Genomic DNA, 10974 nt, shown 5'->3' with positions numbered 1-10974 from the left:
ACATATGATCAGACATAGTCAAGGGCTTCTTTCACACCTAAACACGATGTGGCAGTTTGTATATCTTCTCCCTCTTGTCCAATATTGGTTTATAATATTTACGTTTATCTCTCACGCAGGTGTCATTAAGTACGGAAGAAGGAAATGCTTATACAGCGCGTCGTTGTCCAAGAATCCTATTCATGTTGTTTGGATTAACGCCACGACGCATTTGAACCTACGATGCATGTGTAAGGTGCATATTAGGTATGATGGCGGACTTTTCCTAGCGAAAACGTATATAACGAACAACGTATATAACGAACTGATTTCTCCGACCCGTTGGATTTCGTTGTATCCATATTCTACTGTAGATGTAGTTGTCATGCATTTGCAAAATACCTCATGTGTGGTACATATTTAAGTACAGTAACTGCGTATGTCATACATATGCAAATATCGCGTGTGTCATACACATGTAAATACCTCGTGTGTCATACATATATAAAGTTCCAGATGTGTAATGCGCTGAAAAGTATCAATGAACCTCCTTGTACTCCTATCCCAGTAAATTACCTTACTTGCCACTCTCTCTCTCTCTCTCTCTCTCTCTCTCTCTCTCTCTCTCTCTCTCTCGCTCTCTCTCTCTCTCTCTCTCTTGCTCTCTCTCTCTCTCTCTCGCTCTCTCTCTCTCCCTCTCTCTCTCTCTCTCTCCCTCTCTCTCTCTCTCTCTCCCTCTCTCTCTCTCTCTCTCTCTCTCTCGCTCTCTCTCTTCAAATTCACATTAAACAGTCGCATTCCTCTCATTTGAATGCAAAAGGGTTCAGCGCATTACACATCTGGAACTTTATATATGCATGACACACGAGGTATTTACATATGTATGACACACGCGATATTTACATATGCAGTTACTGTACATGCTCTAATTATTTTACATGTATGCATAAATATTATCAGTAGAATGTAACTTGAAGATATTAATTAAACATGTTACTAAATAGTTTTGTGTAAAAACTTTGAATTTATACTAAATTTATATTTCAAAAAGATGCAGCCTTTCCTCTAATTACAGACATCTATATGTATAAGGGGTAGTATGATCAACATCTATACATTTACATACATTATATTCGATATGATCTTAAGACATGTTTTAACTTTGATTGTCTCTTTGTATACATAATCCATTTTTGTCGTTGTGTTTCTTATATCATTAACACATTGCAGGCGGTCATCTAGTAAAAGTATCATACCTTGTGCCCTATTTATCTTATTTTAGACAATATTTTTAAATCAAAACCTTTATGATGGACATCTACGAATGACGTTGAACACCTTATGACTTAATTTATGACAAAAGAGTGTCTGGAATAGATAAGGAAGTAGTTTCTTGGTCGTATGTGCACACCACACTGATCACACGGGTAAGTTGGCAGATGCTCATCTCATGAGGAAATAAATAAAGCTTACAGATTACACAACCCGGGCATATATGGTTTTCATATGAACCTTTACGTCAGAAGAAGAGGCTAGAATATAGCAAAGAAACGTCGTCAGGAACAAAAAAGACGTTATTCGAAAATTATTTATGTTTTTTCGTGAAACTTGACACACTTAACATATCGGAAAAGCAACGCCAGACAAGCAACGCAAACTTGAAGACATCGGATAATGAAGCAATGTAAATCTTTGGACAACGTGGTAAAGTTAAAGCAAAAAGTCTGTTCTCTGACTTTTCAGATAAAAGGTGAAAATTTAATTTGACACTTTTTGCGTTGAAATTAAACTGACGTTTTCTGTTTATGGGTTGTCGATACACACAAGTGACCTGGATAACGCCAATTTCGTGGAAGCCCACATATTTACCGTTGATGTTGTGTAATGGTCACAACAACCAGGCAGTTAAATACAGGAAGCCAGCGTCAAGGCAAATGTCCGTGTTTAGTCTTTGTTACCAACCTTACGGCTACACAATGCATGGAAGATAATCAATCGAATACCACGAATGGTTTTATCCGTGTAAATTCTAAACATCAATGTTTCAAACCTGCTACTGCAGTTGATATTGTCGGCCTTAATCAAATATGTCTAATTGATAATACATTAGATTGCTTCCTTGTGCTTGTCCTATGGGCAATTCCGGAATGTTCAAGAAATGTTACACTTGGGTTGTTTTCTTTAAGAGTAGGAACATTTTTCGACTTTGTGTTCGATGAGCTATCAGTTAAGTCATGTGGATGTAAAAGAGTTTTAAAGAGATGTTTTGGAAGATTACAAGCTGAATTGTTCTTCATTGGGAAGGATCTCTTGTAGAAATTTCTGTTTTCATAAAACGTTCATATCCACAAAGTGTTGTTTGATCTTTTGTTTCTTTCCGTGCTATGAATGCATTCAATAAGGACGAGTCATGATGTCTGTTGCATGCCTCTGAAACGTCAATTCCAACCCCCTAACCTTAATATTTAACATCGAATCAGCGTCACGTAAAAACGCAGGTAGTTAAGCCTTAAAATTGTTAAATTATCCCTAAATTGGACAGTTGACAAAAGCACTAAAGATTTTCCGATATCTATGCAGTAAACACACATATTTTACATTTCGCTACGCCCAAAGCGTGTTTTTCGTTCGTTCTAGGATACGCCTATGTTTCTCATGGCCTCAGTGAAGCGTCTTAATTGATCACATCGTATCCTGGCACGTCGCTTCCAACATTGTGCAATCTTTGGTGACACCACGTCACTGGCGGTGCTTCCGGGTGACGTTATTTTCGGTCAGTAAAGGCATTAAAGTTCAGTCCTAAAGGGAATGGAAGGATTCAGAGAAATACTTCAGCTCTATACCCCGGCCATAGTTTGAACGAGCTTTGTAGCTTTTTTATTTCTCTTGTTGTATCATGTTGAATGTTTGGTGATATTCTGTGATTACACAAACCATTTCCTGTCTATTCTATATGTCAATCGTGCTGTGCATTGAGAAGTTTTATAATCCTTAGACAAGATCTACCTTGAAGAACAATCCCATTGGTGTTGTGCTGTGTTATTGGTGTAGATGTAATGCTTGGCATATATTTCTTACTGATTTTTAGCCTGATGGTTTTGTATTGAGAACCATTATTTGCATTAGAGTAGAATACATGTGTGAAAGAACATCTGTGGTTTGTGTTTGCAAATATCTGAAGTTTGGTACTTTCTTTATGCATCAGCCTTTCCCTTTTTCTCTTTTTTTTTTGAATAATTCACCTTTAAAGTCATACGACATACGTATTTTAATATGTACACAAACTATTCATCAATAAACATTGTGTAATATGAACACTGGTTATTATGCCATAACTAGATACAAACATGAAAATGACTAATCTTTATGTCAATGTTTCATTGTCCATATGATTTTATATTATACGTCATCATTATGAGACCCCATTGCTAAAGATATATGATCAGTCCCTATAGATTCCCCATTGTTTTCGATGTCCACTTATGCATAACATATAATGATGTATTTGATACGTAATAATGACCGATTCAATATTTCTATAATTTAACTCATACCTTATTAATGCGAACGGTATCGTTCCAAGGGAAATCGTCCCGCTCATCGTATCATTTCAGCAATGTGGCTGTAATTATATACAGACGTTAACAACAGTAATCGTTCGGTAAGGGGATTTCTGGACTAACGGTCCCCAGGCTAACAGTCTTTCACTGTACAAGATACAAAAAGCAAACATTATTGACTAGTACTAAGTGCAGCTTTCATAGCAGAGGGATTTGAAATAGGTCCCATATCTGAACCTCGTTGCATCTATCAAGTTTCTGGTGACTACATATCACTCTGCTTAGTCGTTATTGTCGGCTACCTTTCCATTCACACCTCCTGCTTGTCGCGACGTGGTGCTCTAGACGTTCAATACACTGTGACGTAAGACAGCCCCCTGCTGTACCCCAGTGAATTGGGCACGCCATCGCTGACTGCAGGAGAATGCTTTGAAGCCCTGCGGTTGATAGAAAAAGTTACCTGTATGCCAGTGCTTAAAGCTCATGGGAATTCACGGGAGGAAATTGAATAAAAAGAACCATCTGTAGTTTGAAGTTTTCTTATCTTAACTCAGAGCCAAAGAGACTCCGTATGTATTGATAATCCAACATGTGTATTATGAAACAATAGTTATTTATCGAATGCATTTTGCTACATGTTAAGGCAGGATCAATCCCCCATACTCGTATTTGTAAGGCGAGTTTTATCATAACTGAAATATTTATTATGGCTGCAATTGATCATGCAATCTGGATATATGCGAACCTTCTCCAGTGTCTCAGTGGCAAGAAGTGTGTTGATCTTATTATGACCTATGTCCACAACATTTCGAAATGCACTGATAAAAAATAAAGCATCGCCTTACGCATATGTCAATAGTTGCATTTATAATTGATACATATTAATATAATGGCAAAGGATGCATCCCTACATCAGTCTCAGCAGCAGTAGTTACGTCAAACCTCGTATGAAATGTAAAATGTGCAAGCAAAGGATACGATGTGAGTTAAACTGTCAAATTGTAAGGTTCTTTATGGTATATGCTGAACATGAAATGTCCATACATCTAGGACTCCATTGCCATTTTCCATCTTATAATGCACAAATTAAACCAATAAATATTTTTATGCAAAAAACGTCAACGGTCAAAAACTATTTTTTAATCACCTTCATACATAGATGTTACGTCTGCGTGCTCAATAAACTACTAATATTGTCTAACAAAGGCTCACATGTTCTAATATATATATTAAATCGGTGAATAATATCTTATTTTTTGTAATTATGATTTAAGCAGCCAACGTTACCTGTTTCATAAACAAGTCGTACACTACAACTCTCCTTTTGTTTAGGATTTTCTATTTTCAACCCAGAGCTTAACCCTGTACTAAGTGGTTTAAGGTGGTTATTGCTGAGACTTAAAGAAGCAAGGTCTCTGTCAAATAAACACGCAGAACAAACACTTCCTATTGTTGGCACCATAGCAGAAATATTCGAGTCCACGATTACTCATTGTATATGACATGCAAATACAGGTTGTTGACAATTTTCATATCTAAACACTTTGCGATTGATATGAAGACATTTTGATATTTTACATAAAGTTCTTGTTAGATGAGGATTTTGTAGGTAAAAATATCAGGAGTCATGAGTAAAATGTGAATTTAAATTGAAAAGAAGCACGCTCTCCTGTTTTGGGATCTTAATTCATAAAAATGATACAAAGTGAGAATTTTGATATCTTAATCTTTGGATTTTGTACCATCGAATATGATGAAAGGGGACATTGTTTAAAAATAGTTCAGCTTTGTGTGAGTTTTTTTCAGATGAAACAATCATTTTACATATTTAGAGGTTTTTACTTGATGTATGCTTCTCTCAAATATTACATACATCAAAATCATTGTTTGTGAGAAGCAACACTCAATACAGAGAGAGAATGACATAAATGAGTTCTAAGTTTGTTTTATTAAATAATAAATTTACCTCAGTATATCTTTTGTCAAAGGAACTTCAATCTCTAGTCTAGTTCTTCAGGGCTCAATATATAAGTCAGCAAAACATCATTTGCTCGATAAAGGTGTAAGGATTTACAGGAAACATCAAATATATGGGACCGCCTCCGTAGTCTAATGGTAGAGGTGCAGGGTTCGATACCCGGCCGCGTCATACCAATAGACGTTAAATGATGGTATTTGTTACCCTGTCTGGCGAGGAGTGGTATACTGTTTGTGAGTGGGGTATGCATGTTAAACTGCGGCATGGTATCTCAGGGAGTTAGCACTAAATCGGCATCAGTCCGGACTAGTACAAGCAGCCACACACACACACACACACAAACACACACACACACACACACACACACACACACACACGTCGCTATATAAGTGCAATAATCTTGGATGCGACGTTAAACCTAATTTCACCTCGCCTCACCTCACATATATGGAATAATCCTTCAAGTCGGGACATGGTGCTGCGAAGTTATTTCCAAAGAAATGTTAAATACTTGCCAGCATTCTACATTTCTGGAAATTCTTTCCTTATTTTCATTATTTTTCCCATACGTTTCAGATCATTCAAAGCAACTAAAAAGTAAGAGCTATGAGCTGTCAAATTATTGTTTCAAACAGCATGTTACCATTATACCAACAGAAAGTGCTTTAAAAAGCAGGAACACTTTCCTAACTGTTTGGAAATGTTTTTATCTAACTCCGCAAATGTTCTCAAGTTAAACATTCACTAACAAGACAACAGCAAAAATCTTACACTGACGTTGTTTGTAAATAGCCTCCGCGATGAACATCGCTTCTGACCAATGGTCGCATACAATACTTTATACCCAAGGCCACTGGAACAATATAGCAATGTGGCCCTTCTTGTCACGCAAACACAACATTGATTATATGGTTATGACGGATGTGCCTTGAATACACATTATTAATAACTCATCTAAATACTTCTTATGATCTTCAAATGGAAAAAGCGTCAGTTCTAATATCGACAAGAATGTTTTTTCTTCTGCTGCTTTCGACATATCTTTTCCGCCAAGGTCGTACGAACCGTCATAGTTTTCGATTTTGCGTTGATGACGCCAAAGCGTCTTCTGATATTGCAGTTATGTATATCATTAACTAAACAGACATGCAAAAGCGTGCACTGTCTGTCAAACACAGATATTTGTTCACTTTGAAAAATGAAGCGTCGTGGGTTTTTTACACGGTTTCGACGTGATATGTTTCTTAGAGTTAGGTTAATCAATGTACACGATATGTATCAATGCATACATGCCAAGGTGGATGCGCAAGATGGACAAAAAAAAAGGCTATCTGGCCATGGGAAGATGTAGTCTTGGATGATTAACATATTTATTTTCATGAGAAATGAAATAAACCATTTCTTTGCTTATGCAAACCTTCAGTGCATCAGTCAGCAGAAAAAACCCTAAACAGTTTGATTTGTTAATCATCCAGCACGTTGATTACTCGACATAACATGGCTGAGATACGGCTGATGTAACGTAACATATGAACATATTCAATACATTGTACACGTATGCTTGTATATGATAGAATATTTAGAACAAAATGCGACTCTATTATCAACAATTTGGAAATGTTTGTAATGTTACTTATTTTCAGGGGGCACGGGTTGGGACACCGTCTAAGGCGCCGCATTTTCGCTCCGCAGGGTTGCTCCCCTTGGGCACGCAAGAAACACGTGAGTTTTAGCAAAGTTGTAAACGCATGAGACCTGCATCACTTCGGGTTTTCCTCCCACATTAAGCTGACACGCTATTATGTAACTGGAATACTATTCAAATCGGCGTTAAACCAACTCACTCACATACTTATTTTCAAATTCTAGAAAAGTGAAATGAAGTACATCTCCACGAAGGTTAAGTTTTAAAACAGTATTCATTCAAATGTATCGTTGCATGAGAAATGTTTTAAACATACACGTTATTTCACAGTTATGTTTAAAGTTTACTCTCACATATGATTGACTACGCTATTATAATGTTTAGGTGAATCATTGAACTATTGACTTGCCTTTGCATGTGTTTGTGACAGGTGCCACCGGAGGGGCAGGATACGCTCACCTTTTTCGCGAAAACTTGGTATCATCATTATTTGATAATGATTCATAATTACATGCTCATGGTGGAGTCAGAAGCTTACAATATGGAATGGATTTTGTCACTTTTATTTACAGTGCAAACATGTATTCATTATTAAACAACCACTAGTTGTTATGTTGTTATATGCACGGTCAACGTTTGTGAGTACATTAGGAATGACATTCACATGATTATAACATATTAATAGATCATATTGCCCGTGGCTGCTGCGACTGTTTGTTTTCTATCGATACAGTCCAAACACCCATTGATTAAAACGAACCAGCAATGATTTGAACATGTCATAATTAAATTGCAATGGTGTCACAATTTCATCAGGGTTATAACTTCCAAAGCCTGAGAAAAGTTTTCAAGGAAGATTTATATGTGAAGGACATTTCCAGATATGACGCATTGTCATTCATCTAAAATACTTGTCATATATATTGGTAATACAAAACACCAACACCAGAGAATAACCAGTCTCGATTATCCCATGAAAAAGATTACATTGTGCGTGAAAGGCATAATAACATTGAAAATTATATGAATGGATTACTGACGATCAGTGATGATACCAGGTGTTCGCGAAAAGGGTAAGCATGTCCGGAAGAAAAATGTGCCCGGTTTTCTTAAACATGCTAAAATAATAATTGTACAAAAACGTACACATATGAATGTATGTCATCTGTTATTACCGTTGACCAGAACCACGATCTTTCACTTACATGTGCAGACAATTTACAGCCACATTTGCACGCAGTGTTAGTTTTATTACAGAGGGTTATGTTTCCAAATAATGAGGTAGTATCTACTGCTACACATCTTATGTTCAATAAATTATGAACATCGACATTTTATTAGTACGACAATAAAATAAGAACGTACAAGAAATATTATTTGAAGAATGTACACCATACACCTTTGAATGGGTACAGATGTACATTCAACGCCCGCACATCATTTGTACATAATGGTCTAAGATTTTACACGAAATACCATTTGCTTGGGACACATGTAAGAATTTACAGCAAAACTTCATTTGCTCGATAAAGGTGTAAGGATTTACAGGAAACATCATTTGCTCGATAAGGTTTAAGAATGTACACCGAATCGCCACCCACTCAATAATACCGTTCTCGTTGCGCCTTATGCTCTCCTGATTGAATTGGACATGGACGTCCACCATTATCTAGTCCTCTTGTTCCAGAGAACATTGATTATGTCAGGCACATGTAGATACAATTTTCAGAATTATGATCCAGATATACATGCAAACGTTTTAAGGGCAATCGGGTTATTTTAGATTTTGGAAACGTCGCGATATTCATAGAATCAGGGTAGGGTATTGCTTTATTAATTACATTAAAGTATGGGCAATTGATAAACTGTAGTTCTCTATGTCTATCTGTGGATATTGAAGTATCAAAAATATATTATTTTTGTTGTAAACATATTTTGAAACTTCAAAAATACTACATATTCACAATGACGGCTAGTATACTCGTACTTATGATATGGTTGGCTAAACTTGAACATAGTGGAATGAATTGTAGGTTAACGTTGATCCCAAGTAGCTATACAATTGGGATCTATACTGCATTTGTGGCATTGTACTTTTACATTAAACATATCTCTGTGTTCTGGTGGTAAGTCTTGTTTCCAGATAAGGAGCAAACGGATGTTTAAGTGTTTCAATTATCTTCTCTTCTTTCGTTGCAGTAACGTCTTTCATTCTGTTGAAATTGCTATTATTATGTTATGGGTAATACAAAATATATTTGTTGTATTTTTCTCCGGCATATGCTACATCTTCGAAGAAATACTATAAAATGAAGCTAACCCTTCGACCATAACTTGATCCGATGGCAAACTGCGTTCTCATATTATGTCATCATAACGTTGCTTTGTTTTCCATTTTCAAACGATGATCCTTCCAGAATCGGTGTTAAGCCTTAATAATATAGTCATTGTGTTATGCAATAGAGCAATCCATAATATGTGAAATTTGATTTTTGGAATACTGAATCTTTAAACCTCTAAGATCTTGACCCTTTCAACATTCACTTTGTCATTCTGTCCTGCTTGAACCTCAGCATACCCGAGAGCCAGGCTTAACACATGCTGTGGGCATTTTACGACACTGGCTTGCATTTCACCTGAAGAAGTGACTCGGGGGGAAAGTCAGACAAACCTAATTGTATTACAGAAAGCAAAGGGGCTCCTTATTTGTTGAAATGTCGCAGCTGATCCCTGGAAGATCGAAGAAAGTAAACAACGTTGACGGGGCGCGCCCTCAGCCTCCAAACGTCTCCAGCGACGGTGTTGGTTCAACACGCCATTGTTTTTTTCTGTTTAAGCGGAGCCCGGCAAATAGCGGATGTATCTTTGTGTAGTTTGGTGGAGACGCTGGACAACAATACGGGCAACTGAAACAATAACGAGGCTTGGACATGCTCAGTGCGCATCAGTTCTGTGACGTTTAAGAGGAAGACCCTTGGTGACTCTTTCAAATACATGAACTGGCACAAGCCGAGACGTGTCGAGAGCGTTGTGTTGGACGACGAGGCCATACTGTAGTGTTACATCTAGGCTTGATACATTGATTCACTGACACCGAGTCAGATTCGCCGGAGAGATTAAGCTGACCACATCAGTAACAGTTTCAACTCATGCACCACGATTAGGTGCCCTTTTGGAACATTGTGATTTTTCCATAACAGAGGGTATGTATTGACTATCTTATTACTTACCATTTCTAGATTCACTGTATTGGCTATTGTCATTTTGTATTTTGTGTTATTAACGCATACAGGTAACCTCATATTTAAAACGCATGTAACGGGTAATTAGTTATATTTGTTGGTAAAATAATTCATCAAACGAGTCTTGGATTTTCATATGCGTATACAAACGATCATGTAAGTCACAGATACTTCACCAACTGGTTCAGTTCTGTATAATCAAATTGTATTCATATGCGTTTAGTTTAGGCAATTCTCGTCATAAGTGCGACATATCCAAAGTTTCAACATGATTAGAAACAAAGTTTAAAGTAATGGCGAAAATTTTCAACATCGCAATTTGTCATAAAAATCTGTAATATCTTAAAACTGCATTACCTCTTATGCCAGTTTGATGTATATTTTGTGTATATTTTATACTCATGTGTGTATTTTATATATCGCATATAGATAATTTCTTTTCTTATCTTTGAGTTAAGTTTCTAGCATCCACATGCATGCATGTACATCTGTATTAAATTTGAATAATGTAACATTACATGGAGCGATGTCTGGAATGATCATTTCAATTATCTGCTTAATTATTAAAGG

This window comes from Haliotis cracherodii, unplaced genomic scaffold (assembly GCF_022045235.1).
Source record: "Haliotis cracherodii isolate W230 unplaced genomic scaffold, xgHalCrac1.p SCAF_16, whole genome shotgun sequence".
Lineage (NCBI taxonomy): Eukaryota > Metazoa > Mollusca > Gastropoda > Lepetellida > Haliotidae > Haliotis > Haliotis cracherodii.
The sequence above is the reverse complement of the archived record's forward strand: the minus strand, read 5'-3'. Positions refer to the sequence as shown.